This window comes from Monodelphis domestica, chromosome 2, assembly GCF_027887165.1.
Source record: "Monodelphis domestica isolate mMonDom1 chromosome 2, mMonDom1.pri, whole genome shotgun sequence".
NCBI lineage: Eukaryota > Metazoa > Chordata > Mammalia > Didelphimorphia > Didelphidae > Monodelphis > Monodelphis domestica.
Window position 1 is genome coordinate 156065779 of NC_077228.1, and position 25781 is coordinate 156091559.

Here is a 25781-nt window from a genome sequence, read left to right on the forward strand (position 1 = left end):
TCAGCCTCTCTTAATTGTGTTTTGAATTGTATTTTGAGTTCTTCCATAGCCTGTATCCAATGTGCTGGGTTTTCTGTTTTTTTTTTTTGGTTTGGTATTCCCTCATCCTTCTCTGTTCCATTTGTTCTTTGTTCATTGCCTGTATAGAAGCTGTTGATTGTAATTTCTTTATTCTTTTTCTGTTGTTTGCTCATATTTACTCTTTCTTTACTCCTTGCCGTTGCCTAAGCTCTTGCTCCTCTCATTTTTTGTGTGGTTATGAGCTTTTCTTTCTGCCTTCACCCTTGGAGTTTTGTCAGTAAATCTCTCAGTGCAGTCTGTGGTGAAGGGGTGTTGGAGCTTGAGCTTCCCTGTCCTCTTAAGGCTTTGATGGGATTAAGGCCAGAAGGGTTGCTGGATGTGTCCTGAGGCCAAAACCTTGGGAAGGGGGGTGGGGGGATTATGGAGTGTCTCTGCTGCTGCAACTATGCCTCCTGCTCTGCACTCTGCATTTCTCCTCTATCTGCCTCCCAACTGCCTTTGTTGGACACTCTGAGCCTGGCACAGCTTTTCCCTCAAGGTACTCCCTCCAGACCAGCACCTTTGCCGACCCAGAGGTTCCAGATGCTGCTGGAGGCTTAGTGCTCTAGGTGGGGGAGTGGTCCTGGGACCTTCCTTATTCCTTCCCCTTAAACTGGAGTGTTCTCAAATTCTGGCTTTTGAGGATGTACCTTTTAAGTTAAAGTCCAGCAGGAGGGTTCCTTAGCTCTTTCTTGTTGTTAGGTTTGATTTTCTGTCCCCTAAGAGCATTTAGTTTGTAACTGGTAAGGAAGGGTTTTCAGAGGTCTGAACTTTCACTGCCTCTATGCCGCCATCTTGATTCCACCTCCCAATGCTTTTTACTTTTACAAACTGTGTTAAGAAATATTTTTAAGCCTTCTTGTATCAAGAAAAGAGTGAATCAGGAAACGTAAATGCCTTATTGTATATCATAAGATTATGCCTAGAACAGGAAAAAATGGGAACAAAATTATGAAGTAGGTAAAGTTTGGTGTTGGTGCTAAATAATGTTTAATATAGTAGTTAGATGCTACATTTTCCTAATATCCCTAAAAAATAGAAAAACAAAAAACTAAAATAAGAAGTGATAAAAAAAATCCTCAAAAGATAATTTAAAATCAATTAGTAAATCAAAGAAAAAAAGACCCAAGCGAAAATATTAATGGATTAGTAAATGGACCTTTAAAAGGCATATATAAAAAGTTTAGAAGGAACATGTACCAGAACATCAACAGAAATATTGGACTCAAAACTAAAAATTTATCAAGATTCAACAAGGTCTATTAAATTCCCTTCCCCCTTCCTTTCCCTCCCTTTTGATACTCCCAGTCCCTCTTGTTAAAGTAATGGATTTGGGGAATGGTTTTAGGGAAGGGTAACAGAAGATAATAATAATAAATATTTAATAGGGTATATTTAATTTAAAAGGGAATTAGGAAGGGATTAGGAGAGTCTACTACTAATAATTCACCTAGTTAATAAATATGAAATAAACTTAACTAAATTAAACTAAACTACAAATTACTAAGAGGTTATCAATGTCCACAGGGCCAGCTTCTCATAAACTCCAGATGGTAGGGTTAGACAGCAGGATCAAGCTGTAGTGTCCTCACAAGGTCCAAAAAGGGAGAAAGTTATCATTCACAATGTCCACCACTGTGAAGGGGAACACTCACTCAACCTTTTGATAATCCCAAAGTCCTTGGCAGCTCCTCAATTGGTTCTTCAGAGAAAACACGAGGCATACCTTCAAGTCTGACTAGCTCAGGGAGAGAGAGATTTCCAACTACCCTAGAATCTTGACCCAGCCAAGTATGTGGAATTTTGATCTTGCAAGCTACTAGCATGCATTGCTATATCCTGCTATAAATCCTTTCCTACCCTCTCCCACCCTTGGTTTTGCCCTCTCAACCTCCCTGTAGGATAAGATAGAATTGTATGCCCCATTAGATCTAGCTCCTCTTCCCTCTCAGAACTGATTCCACTAAGAGCAAAGTTTAGGCATTACCTATTACCACTCACTTCCACTCCTTCTTATAATAGTATTCTTCCCCTCTCCCCTCCCATGTGCCTCTTTATATGGCATAATTTATCCTATTTTTCTTCATCCTTCAAGTTTCTCTTAGTATTATCTTCTATTGCCATCCTCCCCCTTTTTTACATATCATCTTAAACCACTTAGTACCCTAACCTCTATCTATGAATAAATCTTCTATCTACTATGATAGTGAACACAGTTTTTGAGAGTTACATATAGTTATATAAAAATACATATATTTTTCCATATAGGAATATAAACAATTTGATCTTACAGAAGCCCTTAAAAATCCCCCCTCCTCTTTCTTATTTATCTTTTCATGTTTCTCTTGAATTTTATATTTGGATATCAAATTTTCCATTTAGTGCTGGTCTTTTCTTTAGGAATACTTGGAAATCCTGTTTTTTTTAATGCCCATACAGTCAGTTTTGATGGGTAGGTGATCCTTGGTTGTAGATCCAATTCTCTCACCCTTCTGAATATCATACTTCATTCATCTTAGCCTAGAAGTCTCAAGATGCAACAAAATGGACAATAAACACAACGAAGGAATTAAATGAAGAAACTGTCACAAAAGAGAGTTTGGATAAAGACTAGACCTGTGATATTTTTACTATAACAAATTCTCAAATAAGGAAATTTCCTCTACCAGTGCAGGTCATCACCTTCTCTGAAACTCAAATGTTTCAGAAGAGAGTTAGGGAGAAAAAAAAAACTACCAGAAAACAAATAAAAACAGTCATGAGAAGAAATCAACCTACTGTTACTAAATGATTAATTTTAGCTGTTTAGAAACTTGTGAAAAATACAAATATGCCAGTGGAATCAATAAAAAGCATAATAAATGCCTGAAGTGACTTTGGAAAAGGAAAAAAATAAATGCAGAAAGAGTCAGCTGTATAAAGTTCAGAGGTAATTAGACAAAATGATCAGTGTAGAGTCGTCATCAAAAAGAGGAAATCTATGAATTGAAAGATTTACTGAGAATTATGAAGAAAAAACCCAACTTCTTTATTTCAGGAAATCATCTGAGAAAAACTAAAATATTGCCAATAAAGGGCAAAGTACAGATGGATAGAATTCACATGTTACATATAGAGGAAGACCCTAAATTCAATTCCTCTAGACCCATCATTGTCACATCTCAATATTACAATGCAAAGGTATAAATGAATGAAGGAATGAATTAAAAGTATTCATTATATCCTCACAGTTCAAAGAAAAATTCAGTAATGTGCCAATCTTCCTAGCACTCCTAAATTCAGAGAGAATTTTTAGGCCACTGCTGCATATTAGCTACTTGATTTTGCTTCATCTGACCATATCTTCTTTTACTGATCTCTAGGAGGCAGCATTTATAGCAGAAAAAGTTCTAAGAGAGAAAAAAAGGGTCTTGAATCTTGCACCAGGCAATTCTTTTAAGGCTATAAATTGCAGAGAAGCTACCAATATACCTTGGTAGAGGGAAATCATCAGCAGGTGCTCCCCTGACATGGATGAAATTATAAATCCTATCAGGAAAAAAAAAAGAAAAGAAAAAGGAATAGCTTTCTGAAATTCTTAAGTTTAGCCCTGGTGAAAGATTGAAGAGTAGATTAGTTGAGCCTTTTACATAGAGAGAACATCTCTAAGTAACTAAAATAAGTGTGGCTGAGCAAGTACTGTCACTCACTTATGAATTCTACCAATGGGTCCCCTCCTGCCTATATTCTGTAATCTCCATGCTCCCATCTTCACCCTCCACAGGGTGAAGTTGCATTTGAGGGTTGACTTAGCCATGAAAAAGAGATAATACTTACTATGAGCTCTATACTTTTGCATTGTAGTTAAACACCTCTAGCGAAGCCTCTATTCCTTTCTCTTTACATGACTGCAGACATATTTTCTTTTTTACTCTGATTTTATTGATGTTTTATTTATACAACATTCTCTATTTCCAAATACAACCTCCTCAGGGAACTATTCCCCAAGAGGAGATTAAAAAGAGAAAAAAGCAACTTGGAAAAAACCAATGGAATCCTCTCTTTTTGTACTCAACTTCACTTCTGCTGCCCTGCTCAGAACACAATGCTCCTCCCAGGATAAGCTCATCACTTCTCATCTCATCAGTGTGTTGATAATTCAAGCCTAGGCTTCCCTGAGCCTCCTCTCATTCTGATTGAATCAAACTCTTCCCAGTGCATTTATTTTTTGTTGTTTTTGCTGTTGAATCCAATTCTTTGGACCTCATTTGGGGTTTTCTTGAAAAATATACTGGAATATACTGGAGTATTTCCTTTTCCTTCGCCCATTTTATAGAGGAGAAAACCAAGGCTAACAAAGTTAAATGACTTGCCCAGGATCACTCTTTCTAAATGAAAAAAATTGAAAATTGAAATATTGTGGACCCCTCAGAGAAACACTTAAAATGTGATAAAATTGATTTATCTTTATCTAGAGATAAAACCTATTTAAAAAGAAGAGGGGGAAAGAAAGAAAATAAGTATTTCCATAACAATTACTATGTGCTAGACCCTATGCCAAGTGTTTTGTTTTGTTTTGTTTTGTTTTTTACTGACAGTAAATAAACCAGATTTAAAAGAAAGCCATGGGGGCTGCTAGATAGTTCAGTGGATAGAGAGCCAGGCCTGGACTCAGGAGAACCTGGGTTCATAGACATTATTTCCTTTTTCTTTTAAAGAAAAAAAATACTTATCTTTCTATTGTAGTCTTCTCCCCTTTTCCATGTTCTGCAAAGTTCATTGATAGTGACTCCACAGTGATATTTGTGGGTTCTTTCATTAATCAAATGTAAAGCATCATTCAAATCAAAAGTTTGTTTTTGAGGATCTAACAGGATTCTATTCTACTTCCTACTCTTTGAGATTTTCTGAAGGTCAATAACTGCCAACATTTGATTTTCTTTAGAGAAGAAGACCATTTCAATATACGCTATAATTCTGTTCCAATTAGTCACCAAAAATGAACTGTGCTGTTTTGCTATGGTTATGGAAAGTACCAGTTCACAATCAAAAACAAGGAAATGATAACAGAACTTGACTTTGATAAAGGAAATGAAAGTCATACCCACATATCCAACCATATGTAAAATTATTAAAAATTATTAAAAAGTGACAAACCTGGACACCACTGTTCATCTAATGGAGGAAGACAACACATAAAAAAGGCAGTTTTAAAGGTGGGGTTGGGGGACACTGGGGATACCACAGGGATATTAAAAAGGGACAAAATCCCCATGTCCCCTTTTGTTTAAAGATCAATCAATAATCAAACATCAACTATTATTAAGTATCTATTATATGCCAAGCATTGTACACCCACTGCTAAGTAGGTATCTCATGGACAATGATAGAAAGACTCTCCACATTTACTAAACTAACTATAGCAGTCACTTTCATATGTCCATTAATTAGGGAATTGCTAAATAAGATGTTATACATCAATGTATAAAATATAGCAATATATAGGGAATAGAGAGAAGCATGGAAAGGCATAATCCATTACAGAGGCAAGTTAGCAAAAATAACATACAGAATTGCTGCAGAAATATGACTAGGAAAAAAACAACAACAAAAACAAGCCAATTGAAATCAAATTCTATGAAATTATAATGACTGGAATCAAAGAAAATATTCAAGAAGGCATCTCCATCCCTTTGCAGAGATATAGGGTGTAGAACCCTTCATAATTTGTTAGATGTATTTGATGTATTACTTAGTTTTTCTGCACTAAAATTCCACACACCCTCTTTTTACTCTTTATAATGAGGAATGGCTTTTTGAGAGGGAGGGAGAAGGATAAAGCTACCACCCTGGTGCAGACTTAAAATAATACATTGTGCCTAGATTATTATGATAGCCTGCTGGCCAGTCCCCCTGCCTTGCGTCTCACCCTATTCCAATCTAACCTTTAGTCTACTGCCAGAGTACCTTCATTAAAGCCACGGTCTGACTCTGTTAACCTATTGCCCAACTGAATTATCTTTAGCAATCCCTATTAGCTCTAGGATCTGTGCCTTTTTACTGAATGGCCCCCATGCCAGAAATATTCTTTGATTTCCTCTGCTACCTGGTTTTCCCAGGTTCCTTCAATTTCACATCAAATCCAACTTTCTTCAAGGGGCCTCTCTTGTGCCACTCTCTTCCTCCTTCCTCTATAACTGCTATTATCCTTCCCCTGAGATTACCTTCTACTACTCTGTATATGTCCAAAATGTTCAAAAGGACCATTTGTGTCTGACCTGTGGTGGAGCCTTCTGAGTTTTTATAGGGCTAATCAGCCAAAATCAAAGACACTGTACCTTGACAGGCAACAACAACACGAATATACCTAGTTGTTTGCATATTTTCACCTCCCTTAAAATGGAAGCTCCTTGAGGGCAGGGTCTGTTTGTATCCCTAGTGTTTGGCACCATGTTTTGACACAAAGTTAAGTACTAAATAAACCTTTTTCAACAGATTAATTAAAATGTTGATTATATAAAAACAAAAAACATTAGCAAATATACATAAATTCCCTTATGTATGGATTTTTCCATTCCATTAACGACTCTATATTTTTCTTCTGTCAATGTGAATTTTTGGATGACTTGGTTTACCTTTACTTTTGAGAAACCCCAGTACTAAGCACACCTATTTTGATTTAAATGTTAAACACCTTTTTGTTATGGAGGCTTCTCTATTGGTTGAAAGTTTCCTCTCAGGAAGCGCAGCTCCTGAGTTTGACCTTTATCTTTGTTACAGGTGATCATTTTCTAATGGCATAGCTGTTGAGTGTTTAGAGGTTTATGCTCCTATTTGTAGTTAGTCTTTGTAGGCTTCCCAAAGTTCTAAGAGACTCTCAGGTTCAGTATCTCTTTGGAGTTGGCATTAAGGGCTGTGTCTTCTCCCAAGGATATGGTTCCCAGAGTCTCAAAGCCTTTGGTTCTGTATGGAATTTGATTTATGACTCTGGGTGGTGCCCAAATTAATGAGCCTATCCCTTAATTTGATTAAAAAGTCGGCTTTCTGACTACTTGGAAGTTTCGTATTTATTTCCAAATTAACGCGTCTGATGGTAATTGTAAGGTCTATGCTGAAATGTAAGAAAAAAATAGGAGGGAGGAAATAATGAAACTATTTTGAGTCATAAAAAGATAATAAGGTGTTCTCTTTGAAAAAATCTCCATTAAGTATGTCTCCCCTAGAATATACAAATATACCTTTTGTAAGATAATGTAAACCAAACTCCTGCAAGAGAGGAAATTTAGCAAAAGACTTTAATTTACAGCTTGAATGCAGTTTGGTGTGTCAATTGCCCAGTCAATTACTATGTACTCAAAGAGTTCCTAATGTATTCCTTCCTAAAGTATCTTTGCATTGAAGTGCTAGGCTGAAAATAGATTTTATAATGACACTTGCTCCATTCAGCTCATAGAATTCTCAGAAAAGTTTCTATTCCAAATTAATAGATTTATGGGTCAAATCTTCATTGGCTCCCTATTGCTAAGCAAATAAACTATAATCCCTTTGGTTTAGCCTTTAAGGTTCTCTACATTGTAATTTCAACTTTTCTTTGTAGCCTTATTTCATCTTTTTTCTCTTTGATGTAACATATTCAAGACAACTTGGACTCTTCCTTATTCTTCTATCTTATCCAGACTTCTATGTCTTGTGTCTCTGTGTTAATTATTCCTAATGCCAGGGATGAATCTGACTCCCAATGTCCTCTTTTTTATTACCAAGTTCATTTGCTCCCCCCCCAACCATGAAATCTCTGAAGAAAATCAAGTTTATGGCCTTTGCTTAACTTCTCTTAAACATTTAATCATTTAACTTAACTGACAATTATTGGTGTTTGGACCATATTGGCCACTAAGACTATTTTCTCCTTATGGGCAGAATATATCCAGTCTAGCATAATGCATCAAACATAGAGTATAATTAATAAAAATTTGTTGTGTGAAACATAAGAATCTAGTTCAATATGAGGCTAATGCCTATTGTGTATGATGAAAGGAAAATAAGAGACACTCCATCAGTGATAGATGGAAAAGGATATCATTAAAAATACTTTACATTTTCCTGGTACTTACCAATAATCAAGCATTTTAACAGTTAATAACACTTAATTCTCCCTTATAATAACACTTTGGAATGAGAGGTTGAAGGAGTGTGAGAGATAGAGGAATAAGGTCAGGATCAGAAAGATGGGGTCAAGAACTATTTCTTGTGCATACTGGCTATGAGACCACGCAAATACCTGGGATGAAATCATGAATCCCAATAAATGAACAAAAACTACAACTCTATCAACTATTTAGCACGTGTCATTGATCTTGATTTTCAAATTGACAAACCAAAGATCAGAGAGGTTAAATATATTGCCCAATGAAGCATATGTTGACTAAACTCAAACTCAGTATAGTTTACTTCAAATCCAATGTTTTTTCCCTACTTCATAACACTACTAACTCACACACTGAAATACTTGAAGAAAAAAGCAGAGTAATCTGCAAAAAACACAAAACAAAGCAGGTTAATATTTTTAACATTCAGTCATTTATACTAACACAGAGGAATAGGAGACTACTCAAGACAAGATTCTTAGGAGGGAAAATGTGAAGAGGGGCATCTTGTTCTGTGGAATTCCAACTAAGATGCAGAAATGGAGAGTAGCACTAGTCACTGGAGGGCTCAAGATAGATCTCACATATGACATGGCACTTGAGCTCAGTCTTGAGAAAACTAGAGATTCTAAGAGGATAATAAGGAAGGGAATATGGAATCCTCTAGAAGGGGATTAGCAAGTAGCTCTTTTTGGTTAGAATGCAGAGTATTTGAAGGCAAACACATTAATGTAGAATGTGCAATAAAATTGGAAATGTAGCCTGGAGACAGAATGTAAAAAGTTTTCTAAGTCAAATAGGAATTTGCTTTCTCTCCTAGAAGAGAACCTGGGAACCATCAGAGCTTCTTGAAGGAGGAAATAAGACAGTCAGACTTGTGCTTTAGGGATATTCATTTAGAAGTTGTGTGAAGGATGTTTTAGAGAGGGGAGAGACGAGGCACAAGACTAACTAGTTCATTATAATATTCTAGGTGAGAGATGATGATGGATAAACTAGATATTGAGTTTGAGAACAAGATGCCAGAAAAGTCATTGACCTTGGATACCAAACTGGACTGAAGTCATACCAGTATTGTTCTGGAAAGAGCCTGATTTCAAAATAGGAATGCAATATCTTTTGATCCAATAACATCACTACTCGTGTGCTTCAGTAATACCCATTTATCTTTCAAATTGGAACACAAAAGGCAATGTGAAAATATTTAAAACAAAGGCAAGGTGAGAATTGTAAACATTGATATAGGAACCTAGGAATTGGAGTGTCCTGAGATTTCTCTTCTTGTTTCTTTGTGGTTTATATGCTTCCCTGATACTCCACACAGAGAGAAAAACACACACAAAAACGCACCCACATTAGGAAATCTTCTAAACCCAGATGAGTTCACCTACATCAGTTTAACTTGGACCAAACTAGATTACCCAGACAAGCAAACACGGACCGGCTGAAATCAATTTACAGGCTCCCCTCTGGGTCCCAGTAGCACTCTCCCGTAGTTCAGTGAGTAATATAATCCAGGGGCTCTATTGATATTAGAACTCACATTTATATAGCAATTTAAGGCTTACAAAGTGTTTTGCATACATTATATCATTTGATTCTAACATTTCTGAGATTTATAGGCGAAGTAACTGAGGCTTGGTTAGAGATATTGTTTGGACACATAAATAGTAAATATTTCTGAGGCAGAATTCTCTCCAAGGTCTTCCTCTTGTTAGCTCAGAGCTCTAATCACTGCACCAGGGTCATCAAACATGCAATCTGCTTCCATGCAATCCACAAAACTTTTAAGTAAAACCCTAATCAGATTAAAATATAGTTCTCATCTGATTTTATGTGTTGATAAACAATACAAAATACATATAGTTATAATAATAATTCAAAGTATATTTACATTATATTATATAGGTATATATACACAGATGAGGCAACTAGGTAGCACAGTAGATAGAGTGTCAGGCCTTAGACAGGAAGACCATCTTCCTGAGTTCAAATCCAGCCTCCGACACTTACTAGCTATGTGACCCCTGGGCAAGTCACTTAACCTTGTTTGCCTCAGTTCCTCATCTGCAAAATGAGCTGGAGAAGGAAATGGCAAACCACTCCAGTATCTCTGCCAAGAAAACCCCAAGTGGGGCCACAAGGAGTTGGACACGACATAAATAACTGAACAACAACAAATGTATATGTATGTGTGTATGTTTTTTTTTTTCCTAAGCCAATATGTGACTCAAAGGGATCCTTATGCATGGTTTAGTGGTCCCAGTTTTTATCTGGGTTTGACATCACCACACTATATACATCACACTCCCTTTGAGAAAGCTTGAATAACTATCTCTTGGAGGTGATTGAATGATGCATGCCAAAAATGGAATTTAAGGGAGAATGAGCTGTGCTTCCAATTCAGCCTATGAACTATGTGTCTGAATGCACAAGGCGAATTTGCTCCCCCTGCACCTGATAAAGTATATCTGACCACAGGCACCTCAGTCTAACAACAGTGATTTATAAATAATAAAGGTACCAAATTGTATCTACATGTTCATTTCTTCAAATCTTATTCTCTTTGGTTATCATTTTAATACTAATTAGGTATTTTTTAAGAATGAATAGAAAATGTATTGATCTCTCTCTCTTTCTCGCTCTCTCTCTTTCCCTCTCTGTACTTAAATTCATCTATTAAACTATAAACAAGACACAACTATTCACCTATTGTCAGATTAAAGTACTTGCAAGCAAACTACCAAAGAGAAACTAAGGAGACCACTAATTGCAAAAATCTATAAACTCAGGGACCAGGAACATATCTAATACATGTTTAAGAAGCCAGACATTACATTTTAAAATGTCATCTTCATAAGTATATTATTTCTATCTCATCTATCACCTACAGATAAAATTCAAGTCATAAGAACTGATGAAGTTCATTTGCTTTTTTGTGGACTCTGGGTGCAGATGGTAAGTACTAAAGCAAGCCTTTACCAATCATTAATTTTTCATTATAAAAAAATTCCATGAACAGAGAATTTATATTTAGGTTCAGCTATTAAGAATTAAGACCAGAGATCAGGCCCCAATAGCAGGCAATTCTTGGTCAGCAAACATGCCTTTCATGTGTCAGTGTTGCTTCCATAATGGTCCCCAGAAACTCCTATAAAGAAGGTAGGCATGATTAGTAGATATTTAACTCAATTTTCCCTTTTATTGGAAGATTTCTGCATTAGGGAGTCTAAAAGTGGGAGAGGAAATGTTTCTTGATCCCCTTTCTGACTTTAGAATAAAAGACTTGGTCAGGGGCAGCTAGATGTCTCAGTGAATAGAGAGCCAGGGTCCAAGATTGGAGGTCCTGGGTTCAAATTTAGTCACAGGCACTCCCTAGCTGTCTGACCCCAGGAAAGTCACTTAACTTTCATTGACTAGCCCTTATTGCTCTTCTGCCTTGGAACCAATACACAGTATTGATTCTAAGACAGAAGGTAAAGGTAAAAAAACCAAAAGAATAGACCTGGTTACCTGATACCCTAATCTTCTACAGTTGCCAGCCATATTGCCTATGTCACCCTAAAAATAGTGCAGGAAAATATTAGGATAGAAATTCAGTGGCAGCAACAATTGCCTAGCCCAGAGAATACCTGGTTGTATGTACTAATTGCCTTTCCTCTGGACCAATTTGCTTCCAGTCATGATGGGAGCAGAGACAATTTTATGAATCCTAGAATCCAGACCTTCATTCCATAGAATGACACAGCTAGAAGAGATTTGATCCACTTTACCTCATTCATCAATGCACTGTACTGTCCTGGTACCTGAAGCAAGGTGCCCTGCATGGGGGAGGGAATGAACTCACTGGGAGGAAGCAAACCCATAGCTCAAAGGATAAATTGACAACATAGCCACCTTGCCCTCCTTTCATACAAATCCTGTGGCTGGACAGATTTGTGCTTTCGATCTCTTCCCCCCAAGCAAGAGGCAGTCAAATTTTATCAGAGAACCCGAGTTACTTATTTTTTGGTCATGGCAGATTGATGAAGCCTCTGTGCCACTTCTCAGAATAATATTGGCAAAGGTACAAAATAAAATATATAAGATTACAAAGGAAGCTAATTATATTGAAAAGCATTTATCAAACTACTTTTAAAATTAAGTTCACAGAGGCCAAGCTAAGAACCTTTGCCCTGGAGGCTTCTCTAACCTTGTCTAAAGTTATGTAGTAGAACCAAGACTAAACATGGGTGTCCCAATCTAGTGCCTTTTCTAGAACTTCATACTGTTATGTACATACAGATTGAGAGCTAGATACAAGAGACACATCTGCCTGACTCAGACGTCCAGTCATCTCTTACATCTTGTACATTAGCTGCCCAGATAAAAGCCGTGAATAAAATGATGGTGGCTACTGAACCGTTGACTAACACGCGAGGGAAAAGATGGGAACAGATAGCACGGGAAACATTTATCCAGGTGAATCTAAGGCTTTTTCAGAAAAGCCGCTCTAATTTATGGTGGGGTTAGTTTTGCTGACAGTGGAAGTTTTCCTCAGGAGATTTAGTGATTTGAATTCATCTGAACGTAAAGGATGGTGACTCATAAGGGTAGTCATTGATTTCCCTCCCTTTTATAGTATTATAAATTCAGAAAGGGATGTTGAAATAGAAACTACTAAAGGCAACGGGAGAAAAAAAGATCTGTAGGTCAATTCCATAGTCTTGGAGGGTTCACATTATCGAAAGCAGTTGAGGAGACCCTAAAGCAGAAAGACTGATACAATGCATGGAATGATCTCTTTGGATAGGAGGTAGCCAAAAGATCTAAGAACCCTTATCTGTTTTCCACATGGGGAGCAAGCCCATATGCCTTTCCAGGTGTTCTATTTATGAAGCTAATGCATGTGGAGAGGACACATTACCTTTGTGGATAACAACCACCACAAAAAGACTAGTCTTAGCACATCCACTCGCTCTCTCTATCAACTAAAGCTTCCAGTGGAAAACGAGGATGTGGGAGTTAGCAAACAAGCAACCTAAATGAAGAAGTCTGGTTGCATTGCTGGAATAGCAGGACAAAGAACTTTGTGCTCTAGCTTATTCATCCACCACTCCAAGATAGTGGAATTATTTTCTAGGGGATTCCATCTTGTTTCTGACCAATCATATTTGTGCTGAGGAAAGCAATTACTTTCAGACAGGATGGCATTTAGTTTTTAGGGCATGTTATGTTTTAGTCATGAGTGGTTAAGTTGAGATAAGGACTTTGAGATATTTTGTAGTCGTTATTAATTCTCATTTCCCCCAACCTCCTCAATGAGAGTCAGCTCCTTCCCTCTGCACGCCATCCATTTTTACCCATTAAATATGCTCCCTTCTTATGTATGCCTTTACTTTTTAAAAAAGTTGACTGGACCACTAAGTGTCTCATTGGATAGAGAGCCACGCCTGGAGCTCTCAAGTTCAAATCAGATTGAATTGAAAAACTTATTTGAACCCTGGTTCAAATCTGACCTCTCCCCATACTTGAGTCAGTAGGACTTTACATGGAACTCTCTCTCCATTACACATATCACCTTAATGATGATAAGAGTTTGCTTATATTTACATAGTTCATTATATGAATTATTTCATTTTTATATATTATATACTTGACTGTAGGTATACAGGTATATATATATAAAATATATACATATATATTTTACACTATATAGAGAGTTTTTTATGCATCATGTGTGGGAAAGTTTTAAAGAAAGTTTTATAATAGCAGGTGCATTAGTTATCTCTGATAAGAGTCTAGCATTATATTATACTTGACTGTGTGTAAAAGAATATGTGTTTAAACTCACATGTGAAATTAATGAAATGTTCAAGGAGGACTAACACCTCTGTCCTACCAGCTCTGGCATAAGGGCTTGCTGAGCCCTTTTCAGGGCTGTTCATCTGCCTTTAGCATCCAACTCTTACCTGTAACTCCAAGAAACTGTAGCATGAACAACAGCTGTAAAACTTTCTTGCCAGATGCACTAAATCAGGTTTGAGGATAACCAACAGACCTCAAACCTCTCAGTGAGTTAAGGGGATGCCTACCCCAAGTATGTGAAGATTTGCTCCAGTGGAATGGGCAAATGAGAACAATTTGTTCCAAAAGCAAGGAAGGCAGCTGAGGCAGGGAGCTTGATCAGACTTCAAAAAAACCAAAGCCATCTACTACATTTGTCAGTCATCCTGAATAATGAATATGAAGAATTTAGAGACACATAGGAAGACATGAAGAACTGATGCAGAGTGGAATAGGAAACATGGATATAAATAGGAAAACAATCCCTAAACATTTTAAGTATTATGACCAATCTTGGCACTGAGTAAGAAGAGTAGGCATATTTCTTTCCCAGCTTTGCAAAGGTAGTGGGCCTTCAGAGTGGAACATTGCATATATTGTTAGATTCAGTTTTGTTTTGGTTAGTTTGATGAAATTTTTTTCTGATTCTGCTATATTCTTTAATATAACAAATAGTTCATTGGGTGGACAGGGAACACATTTGTAAATAAAAGTAATATAAAAATAAACAAAATTTAAAGGACAGTTCTCCACTGGGAATATAGTTAAATGGTTATACCATGGAATTCTGGTGTTGCCTTATTAGACTGCCAGGCTTTGTGTTTGACCATCTCCAATTCAATATTTTTGTTAGAGACCCAGATAAAGATATTGACAACAAACTTCTCAGAATTGTAAAAGATACAAATCTGGGAGGGCTAGCTAAATTGTGTGATGATAGAACATGAACCCCTCAAAGATTGTCAAATTATAATAAATGGGCTTGAGTTAAGAAGATGAACTGTAATATGAATAATTAAATTTTACACTCATATAGGAAAAAATAATTAAACAAATCTGGATTGGGGAGAAATTACTACAGGACTAAAAGTTTAGAATGAACTTAGAGAGTGATATAGTAGCCCATAATCTGACAATTAGGTAGTATTAATAGAAAGCTGGCATCTGGAAAGAATGGCATTACAGTCCCACAATATTCTGCTATGGTCTGACCCCGTTTGTAGCATGCCAGTAAAAGCTCCTACTATCTGTCATCCACCCAAGAAAAGGAGTGACCTCAAAGGTCAGTAATTAGGTACAAAGCTTGCATTGAGCCAGTGTACATGGAATTGTTCATCAGAAGCCACTACCTATGGGGTTAGCTGTGTCTGTATTGTATTGGAGAGTTCCTGCAAATGGGAACCAGCTGTTTGCAGAAGCTTTAGGGAACACAGCTGCTCACAGTTGTCATTTTTGCATCTTCATGCCCTTCATGTTTGTGTTAATGATGATACATGAAAAATTCACTCCTGTGTGTGGAATTTGCAAGATGAAAATATGAGTCCAGACTCTATAGCAAGAGAAGTGTTATCTAGAAAGGGAAATCCCATCAATCTGTCCTTCAGTTCATCACTTAACCTTCTTTTAAATATTATATTTTTTCTGTCCAAGAAATCACTGAGATAAAGTCACAAAAGACTTCTCCTAGAGAATAACCCCACTACTGACTAATTATGATGGAGGTTCTCTCATATCTATGGAATATCTTGCAGATAACAGTAATTTAATCTTAAATCACTGATAATTCTCCAAGAGTTATCAAGGAATGGCCCACTATGGGACATTCTTCTAAATAAAAATATTTACCTCAACCTGGACTGTTACAAAAGAATATGGTTTATTCTTAAATGTCAACTTTCACAAGTTCAGGAAGGCCACTGTTTGTTCTTTCTTCATTTGAACCTGGTAAAGGAGGTGCTGGCAGATTATGATGACAACAAAGCTATTAAAGCTTGAGGCAATGGTAGAATTGTCATTGTCATATGCACTGAACACTCCTGTCATGTCACAGATACCATCCCCTGTAATTCTTGTAATTTCTATATTTAACTCAGTCTTGTATCAACTGGACCCATCTAGGTTTAGGATAAGGAAAAGGGAAGAAGCCTCACTCTGCTGGTGTTTCTGCAAAATGCTGAACTCTATCTGCATCTGGAAAAAGTAGAAATTAACTCAGAATATAGATTGTTTTGTTATACAGTTTAAATGCACAGATTCGTTACAAGCATGTTTCAATCAGAACAAATTAGGCTATGAAATGTCAGAGGGGTTAACCCTCCAGTCCTAAGGAGTGACCTGTCTGATCTTGTCTAGCAAAGGATGTGACTGGCAGCTGGGACAATGTGCCCTATAAGCAGGGGAGCAACTCACCCATTGATTATACTCTGCATAGCATAGGAGAGAAATTAGTGATGGGGACATTGGCATCAATTGCTTTGAGTCCATTCTCCTAAGGGAATGAAGTGGTAGAGAGGTGACTGTATCCTGGCTCCAGAAGCAGATGATTGTACGTCAGACCTTGCTATGTCTTTTTGCTAGATACCTTTCTTTAAAAAGCAGTGGATATTATCAATGGATTAAATGATATTGGATAGTATAGTAGATAATAACTGGTACTTACTAATAACATTAGGGCAGAAATCACTGGTAATTGATATCAGAGAGAAAACAGTAGAATGGGGACTCAAGCTGATATCATTGGAGAGATTTCTTGAGGTCAACTTCTAGATCCTGAGGAAGAAAGATTAATTCAGTTATGCTCTCCAAAGCTCTGCTAGTGCATGTGTGGGTTAGGATACTAATATAAGAGTTTTAATACATATGGTATGTGTTTAGTAAATGCTAGTTGATTAGATTGGCAAAGGAGGCTGCCTATCAGGACACAGGAAAGAAGTAGTTTAGTGTAGTGGAAGACTAATGGTCATGGAGTTTCATTTTGCTAACAATCATTCATGAGAACTTGGGAAATTAATTTAGTCTGTGTGGACCTTAGTTTCTTCAACTTGTGACTCTAAAGCTACTTTGAGCTCTGCATCCTATGAGCCTGTGCATGTAAATAGAAAAACTATCTCATCAATGTAAATATTCCCTCCAATGATGTGTTTCTCTTGTCCATATCCATAAGTTCAGCACTATGGACCTACCAAATCCAATACTATGCATTCTTGACATCTTAAGGATTTAGGGAAGCACATGGTCCCTTCAGCTGTTATCCTTGATTCTCACTGGTTGATCATCTCATTTTCTTTTTCTATCATATTTTGGGTTTATTTTATCCTTTACTCCTGTTCTTTGTGATGTTTTTATTTTTATTTTTAATTAATACATTTTTATTTCAAATTTTATTTAAACATTTTTTCATGGTTGCATGATTCATGTTGTCTTCTTCCTCCTTTTCCTCCCCCATCCCAGAGTTGAGAAGCAATTCCATTGGGTTATACATATATTATCACTCAATATCTAGTTCTATATTATTCAATTTTGTATGAGAATTATCTTTTAAAGCCAAAACCCCAAATCATATGCCCATATAAACAAGTGATTAGTCACATGTTTTCTTCTGGATTTCTACTCCCATAGTTCTTTCTCTAGCTGTAGATAGCATTCTTTCTCCTAAGTCCCCCAGAATTGTCCTGGATCATTGCATTGCTATTAGTAGCAAAGTCAATGATATTTGATCATCCCACAATGCTTTTTTGTAATTTTTTAGAAGTCATATGTTGCAGCCTGCTTATGCTTACCATCCATTACCCGAGACTTTTATTTTAATTCTTTAGCCATTATAGGGATTCATTATTCATAGTCACACAACTCTACCAGCAGAATATGAGTATTAAAAAGATGGACCATTAGTAGCTACAGAAGATGTTCTCAGAAATCAGACAGCAGCATGAGAATCTGATCCCCATGATGGACCAAATAGTGTGGGGGTGGGGTGGCCCATCTCCTTCATTTCTTCCCCATAGGCTGTTATTTTGTTTGTGTGTAAGACCCACTTGTCAGAGGAGACTACTCCTAAATGGCTCTTTGTGAATGTGTCAACAAATCATTTTTGAACACCATGTTAAAAAACATCTAAGCTTCATAGTTAAACTCTCCATGAAATGTATGGTACCTTCCAAAAAAAAAAAAGGAAGAAGTTATCCATCCCTACAGACTTCTCCCTTCTCTTGTTGGCCATATTACTACCAAGGAGAACCTTGGGGTCCTCATTGAACCCTTCCCTCTAGAACATCATTTTAAGAAGGACCTTAGCCATATTTCACCTAACTCATGCCTGGACTGTTTTTCCTGTCTTCTTTCTTGTTGCTCTCTCTTCCTTCTTCCTCTTTTCTCTTTCTAGGCCCCCTTTATGAAGCTCCAGGAACAAGACACAAGAAATCATGCTTCGAGGCATCTAGGTCGTGAAGTATATAAAGCACTGGACTTGTAGTAAGGAAGACCTGAATTCAAATTCATCATCTGGAACTTATTATATGTGTGACCATAAAGTCACTTAACCTCTGTCTTCTTCAGTTTCAGATGATATTATTATAATATTATATTATATGATATTTATTTAATAGATGCAATATTTTGTAAAGCACTTAGCACAGTGCTTGCCACATAGTTGGCATCTTAAAAAGTACTTGTTCTCTTCCTTTCATACTACCTGAAATTCATTTCTGATATATTAAATTATTTCTATTTTGGAGTTTTGAACTGAGGCTGTTTTGTCCTTCAAACCTCTTTACTCATTCCTTTGTTCCTATAAAATTCAAGGAATGCTACTTACATTTCTCACCCTAGAAAATCTTCTATTATAGAGTAATTGAAAAATGAGATTATGGGCTCTATCCTACCAAATCCATAAAAACCAGCTTAGGCCAGGTGTGTCTGCAAACAGTAGGAAAGAGTCTTTGAATTTCACATTGGAGTGAATGGAAAACATTCCTCTTAATTGGATAGGACCTGATCATAGGACTGAGGCATGTGATTTTCCATCATCAATCAGGGAATTGGGAGGGGCTGAGACAATGATGGACTACATCATTCACACTTCACCAATTAGCTGAAAAAATAGTAAAATTAAAAAGTCATGATGTGGGAAATAGGAATCTGAACTCTATTTCCAATTTTAATATGAATTACTCAGATGTTGTGGCTCTCAGGGAAGGGAGCCACCTTTTGAGCAACACCAAGTATGTTCCCCTTCTTGGGGAGTCTAAATACTCAGAATAGTACCATAATATGAGATGCCTAAATGGGATGAATTTGGAACTCGAGGATATTTCCCTTCCAATGGGAGTCCAAGCCACAGGATGGTGCTATGAGTCTGGAAGACTTCATGTATCTTAGTGGAAAATGTAACTTATTGGAATGTTGAAAAGTTGCCTCATTAGCAACCCCAACTTCATTTCTTGTTCTGAGAGGACTCAAAACTAGAATGTAGAGCCGTAAGTATGGAGGTCTTTAGAAACCTCTGCAAAGTGGGACTTAATGGAGAGGGAGAACTATGCTTATTGTTTATGAACTACTATGAGTTCTTGTATATCACTGTATTGTTTATGGACTATATGAGTTTTGTTGTGTTTTGCATTTTCTATCTGGTGGAAAAAAGGCAATCATATACCTGATTCATGCATTTCTACTCTAAGTACTTTTTTTTATCCTCTTTAAAACCCTTACCTTTTGTCTTAGAATCACTACTATATTGGGTTAAGGGCAGAAGAATGGTAAGGGCTAGGCAGTGGAGGTTAAGTAACTTGCCCAGGGTCCCACAGTTAGAAAGTATTTAAGGTTAGATTTGAACCCAGGACTTCTTATCTCTAGGCCTAGCTCTCAATCCACTGAGCCACCTTGCTGCTCCATAACTTAAATATTTCTTGCATAATATATGGAAACTTTGAGATCTAGACACAAGTTTTAGTATATTCTGAGATTTCTCAGAAAAAAAAATTTAGTTGGAGGCATAGGAACAAAATAAAGAATGAACCCTTACCTTTCATCTTGGAATCAATATTGATTCCAAGGCAGATGAGTGGTAAGGGATAGAGAATGGGGATTAAGTGATTTGCCCAGGTTCACACAGCTAGGAAGTGTCTGAGGTCAGATTTGAACCTAGACCCTCCAGTCGCTAGGCCTGGCTCTCAATCCACTGAACCACCCAGCTGCCCAATGTGCATTTTTTTATGGCTGAACAACTTTGGAGAATTCTAAGCCTTCCCCTATTCTCACGCTTACTGCCTCCAATTTGAAATTTACTAGAATTTTTAAAGTAATTTCCTTTACTTTAAAAAATTATGGTATATTTTTATGAGTTTTTTTTTCATTGACTCATTGGGGTCAGCATTAAAAATAGAACTGGTTACCCTTTGAGATCAACCTGAAATTCTTACTAATGATGAGATTCAAAGGAGTTGAAACAAAATCTTCATAGCTCAGTTGTAAGGACTTACTACTTTATTAATATGGTTAGAGATTTAGGACTGTAAAGAACTTTAAAAGTTTAACCCCTGACTGTCTGTCCTTTGATCCAGCCATAGCACGGCTGGGTTCATACCCCAAAGAGATAATAAGGAAAAAGACCTGTCCAAAAATATTTATAGCTGTGCTCTTTGTGGGAGTGAAAAATTGGAAAATGAGCTATCCATTGATTGGGGAATAACTCAATAAATTGTGGTACATGTTGGTGATGGAATATTATTGTGCTGAAAGGAATAAAGAAATGGAGGAATTCCATGTGAACTGGAACAACCTCCAGGAATTGATGCAGAGTGAGAGGAGCAGAACCAAGAGAACATTGTACATAGAGACTGATACACTGTGGTACAATCGAATATAATGGATTTCTCTACTAGCAGCAATGCAGTGATCCAGGACAATTCTGAGGGACTTATGAGAAAGAACACTCTCCACATTCACACTCACAAACTGAGCCATCTCATTGTCTCTTGATGCAAAATGTGTACTTAATAAATGTTTAATTGTATTATTCCACATATAGTGTTTAAGGCAGGATTTGAACCTAAATCTTCTGGAATCTAAGAATAATGCTCTACCTAATACTGCCTATTATAGTTATTTGTCTGAAAGAGCAAAGCTGAGATAAGATACTCAAGAAAAGCAATTCTCAGAGATTAAGCCCAACCCATGTTGAAATTTTTGAGACATAATAGATTTCTACTCTGAACCTAATTTTTGCTGGGTAGGCCTAAATGTCATAGAATAGAGGTTGGAGTGAGGAAGGAAACCACTAGGGGTAGAAATATGATTCAGAATATTTGGGATGTGAAGTAATTCTGTCACCAACTAAAAATCATTCCACCCTTTTCTTAGAGTTCACAGGCTTGAGTCTACTTTTCTCCTTTACCTAGAGAGAACAATGTTGGCATTTTTTATTGGCATGTAGTTTTATTAGGAAAACTTCTTCAAGCAGAGAGTTCCTAAAGCTAGGACATCCAGAGAATGAATAGTCAAAACTCTCAGTGCCAGCATCCCTAGGACAGTGTGTGCCTTGACTCATTAACAGACTCATAAGCAAAGGATGTAAAAGCTTCTTATTGGATTGTCTAGGGTGGGGAGTCAATCATTTGTCTCACACATCTCTATTTCCCACCTCACTTTTCTTTTAAACATAAGATTTGTTCACATTTCACAGAATCCAAGGCTGAGTCAGAGAAAAATGTGTTTCTGAGGAAAAGAGAAATACATGCATCCACCCACTTCTTTAAGGCATTCAGCATTTGAATTTGGAGATGACCAATTCTTGAAGTTCTGGGGTGCCACCAAGCTGTACTATCAAGTAATTGGCATCAGAAATCCATACTAGGAAAAATATAGAGTTCAAAAAAAAGGAAAAGAACGATAGAAAGTTGGGCTTTATGTCCAAATTCAAGGGGAACCCCTTACTGATTTTACTTTTGAGAAGGGAAGAGACTTGACTATACATCCTTGGTAACAAGAATACCCATGGTATCATCCTCTTATCTTTGATTCAATTGGTCACACAAATTAGAAAACGAATAGATTGATTAATAAAGGATGTTTATTTCTAGTACTGAGATTCACTCTGCCTTGTAGTTGAGCATATGTGCTGCCTCTGATATTGCCTTCTTTTCTAATTTTCCCTAATTAATTCTAGGTCTAGCCTTCCTCTGGGGAATTTGCCTATTAATCCAGACTCCCCTCACACCACCCCTCCTTATTTAGCTTATTTGTTTCTCTTGAGGAATCTCTTCATTGAAAATAAGACAAAACATTACAACAGTCCTCCCTTAAGACTTGAGACACAAAACTCTTTCAGAACTGTTGGTTTTCTCATCTAAAGATCCTACAAGGCATCTCTCTCTAAAGGCTGAACCCCATCTGTCTATTATAGTTGCTTCTAAATTCTGCACCTGCATCAATCAAACATTCCCCAAACAAAAGCTACCTGGATAAAACTGGTGCTTTCCTCTTTTAAATAAACCGTCTCAAGGACTGCAAATCATCACACACCAAAGATACATAGAGAGATTCTAATGAATTAGATCGTCCAACTCAGGAACTGTGATCTTTCTGTCCCTCCACAGAAACTCTTTCCAAATGATGTGATTTATTATATAATATTTTCCCCATGGAAATCTGACAGTCCCTAGAGCTCACTTTGTTTTTCATTATAATCCTGGTGCTCTTGATTGGCAGCAGATAGAAACACACTCATCTGTATTAGAACCCTAGAAAGGGGATAGGAGAAAAGAAGGAAAGGGCCTTAGGTAAGGGGAAGAAATCACTCTCTTTAACACTGCACCAATGAGAACAGACTTGTAGGCAAGAGCTACCTGGGTCTGGTATCAAAGATTTCCTTAATGCTTTCAGGACATGACTGACACATTGTAAGTAAATAATAAATGTTTTTATCTATCTGGCTTAGATATTCTTAAGCTTTTTCTGTCAAGGACTTCATTTAACAATTTGGTGAAGCCTGTGAACCCTTCCCAGAATAATATTTTATATGCATAAAGTAAAATTAGAATTACAAAGGAAACCACAGTCATTCATAACCCACCTCCCATCAAATTTTCAGGTTTCTCACACATTGTATTCTCCCACATATTCTTTGTTCCAATGGCATTAGCCCCTTGTTTGTTTTCTCAAGCATGACACTTCATTCCTTGACTCCAGGAATTTTCATTGACTATCTTTTCTGGAATGTTCTCCATCTTCATCTCTGCCTCCTGGCTTCCCTGACTTTCTTCAATTTCCAACTAACATCTCATTGTCTCCATGAAAGCTTTTCTTGATCCCTCCTAATTTTAGTGTCTTTCTTCTGTTGATTATTTCCCATTCATGCTGTAAAACAGCTTGTTCGAATCTAGTTATTTGCCTGTTGTCATAGATTATGAACAATTTGAGAGCAGAGGTTGCCCTTTATCTTTCTTTCATCCCCCATGCTTAGCAGAATGCCTGGCACATAGCAGACACTTAACAAATGTTTATTAGTTGAAAAAAAGGTTAATGAAAATAAAGGTTTTTTTCAGGACCCAGGTTCTCTGATCCTTTGAAATCTACTAGTTGACCCTTTAGAGGGTCCACAAACCCAAGCTTAAAATTCTCTAAGTAAAAGAAGTAGACTGGAACAACCTCCAGGAAGTGATGCAGAGCGAGAGGAGCAGAACCAGGAGAACATTGTACACAGAGACTAATACACTGTGGTATAATCGAACGTAATGGACTTCTCCATTAGTGGCGATGTAATGTCCCTGAACAACTTGCAGGGATCCAGGAGAAAAAAAACACCATTCATAAGCAAAGGATAAACTATGGGAGTGGAAACACCGAGAAAAAGCAACTGCCAGAATACAGAGGTTGAGGGGACATGACAGAGGATAGACTCTAAATGAACACTCTAATGCAAATACTATCAACAAATCAATGGGTTCAAATCAAGAAAACATCTAATGCCCAGTGGACTTATGCGTCGGCTATGGGGGGTGGGGGGGAGGAAAAGAAAATGATCTATGTCTTTAACGAATAATGCTTGGAAATGATCAAATAAAATATATTAAAAAAAAAGTAGAGCAAAAAAATATGTTTAAGAATGGTTTTGAACTCAGGCATCAGAGCAACTCTTTGCTCAGACTCTGGCAGAAAACCCAGAGCATTTAGTATAGAGACAGCCACAGAAATTTGATTAAAAGGAGCTAAAATGACTTGTCACTTATAAAAACATTTCTATGTCCTTGCACACCTCAAGGCCAGATTCAGGGAGTTGATAAAATGCCAGCAGATTCTTCAGCAATATTTTTTACCCAATAGGAAGCAGATGGCATTGACACTTCAACCAGAGAGCCAAGTTTGGCAAGATCTACACTGATTTCATAGTCCTAAAGTACTCAAACTTTCCATGAATGCTGATGGTTGAGAAATGTAATCACATTTATAGAGACTTTTTATTTTGAATTTCTATCCTATATTCCATTTATTGTCACAACATTCCTAAGAAAAAGAAAGGGGGAGATACTACTATTCCATTTGAATAGATCGGGAAATTATTGGCCACAGCTTAGTGACTTATTATTCAAGAAAAATGGCAAAGAGGCAAGACTAGAACCAACGTTTAACAGGTTCTCTAGGAGAAAAATATATACACTACACACTGTAAATTTTGATTGACATTATTAATGTTTCCCCCCACAATTTTCTTAAGTCTAAACAGTCACCAAAACAGTAAATTCAGTCCTGATTTGTGTTTGCTCCTTTGTGAGATATAAGTGATCACAATGAAAATTTAACAGCTGGTTCTCAGGAACTAGTTCCAGATGTAGATCCCTCATTATTACTGAAGATTAAAAGTAGTTTGTAGTTACCGCAGAACATATTTTAAAATTCCTGATTATTCTCATTTTAAAATATTTATTTATTTTATAATATATTTTTTTTATATTTTGAGTCCCAAATTCTCCCTCTCTCTTTAGCCCCTCCCCAACCAATGAGCAGGAAAATTTACATGTTATCAATTTTGCATGTGAAATTAGTCTATTTCTATATTAGCCACTTTGAAAAGAAAAGTGAGGAAAATAAGATGAAAAGAAGTATGCTTCAAAGTCATAGTTCATAAATTCTCTCTCTGGAAGTGGCTAGCATTTTTTTTTATTATGGGTTCTTTAGGATTATCTTTAATCACTATGTTGATGAGAGTATATGTTTTTAAAAGTTGATCCTTACAGTATTGTTACTGTGTACAATGTTCTTCTAGTTTTGCTTACTTTAGTTTGCAGCATTTCATATAAGTCTTCCAGGTTTTTCCAAAATTAGCATGCTTGGTATTCATTTAATCACAACCCAATGCCAAAACCTGTTCAGCAATTCCCCAATTGATGGGCATCTTCTCATTTTCCAATTCATAGCCAATATTTTTTAAAAAGTTATTATAAATATTTTTGTCCACACTTTTTTCCTTTTATCTTTTTTGAGATACAGACTTGATGGTGGTATTGATGAGTCAAAAGTTATACAGTTTTATATCCTTTTGGGCACAGCTTCAAATTGTTCTCCAGAATGGTTGGCTCAGTTCACAACTCCATCAAAGTGCATTAGTGTCCCTTTATTTCCACATCTCCAGTATTTGTAGTTTTCATTTTCTGTCATGTTTGCCAGTCTGATAGGTACTTCAGAGTTGTTTTAACATGCTTTTCTCTAATCAATAGTAATTTAGAGAATTTTAGGTGACAATTAATAACTTTGATATCTTCTCCCGAAAACTACCTGTTC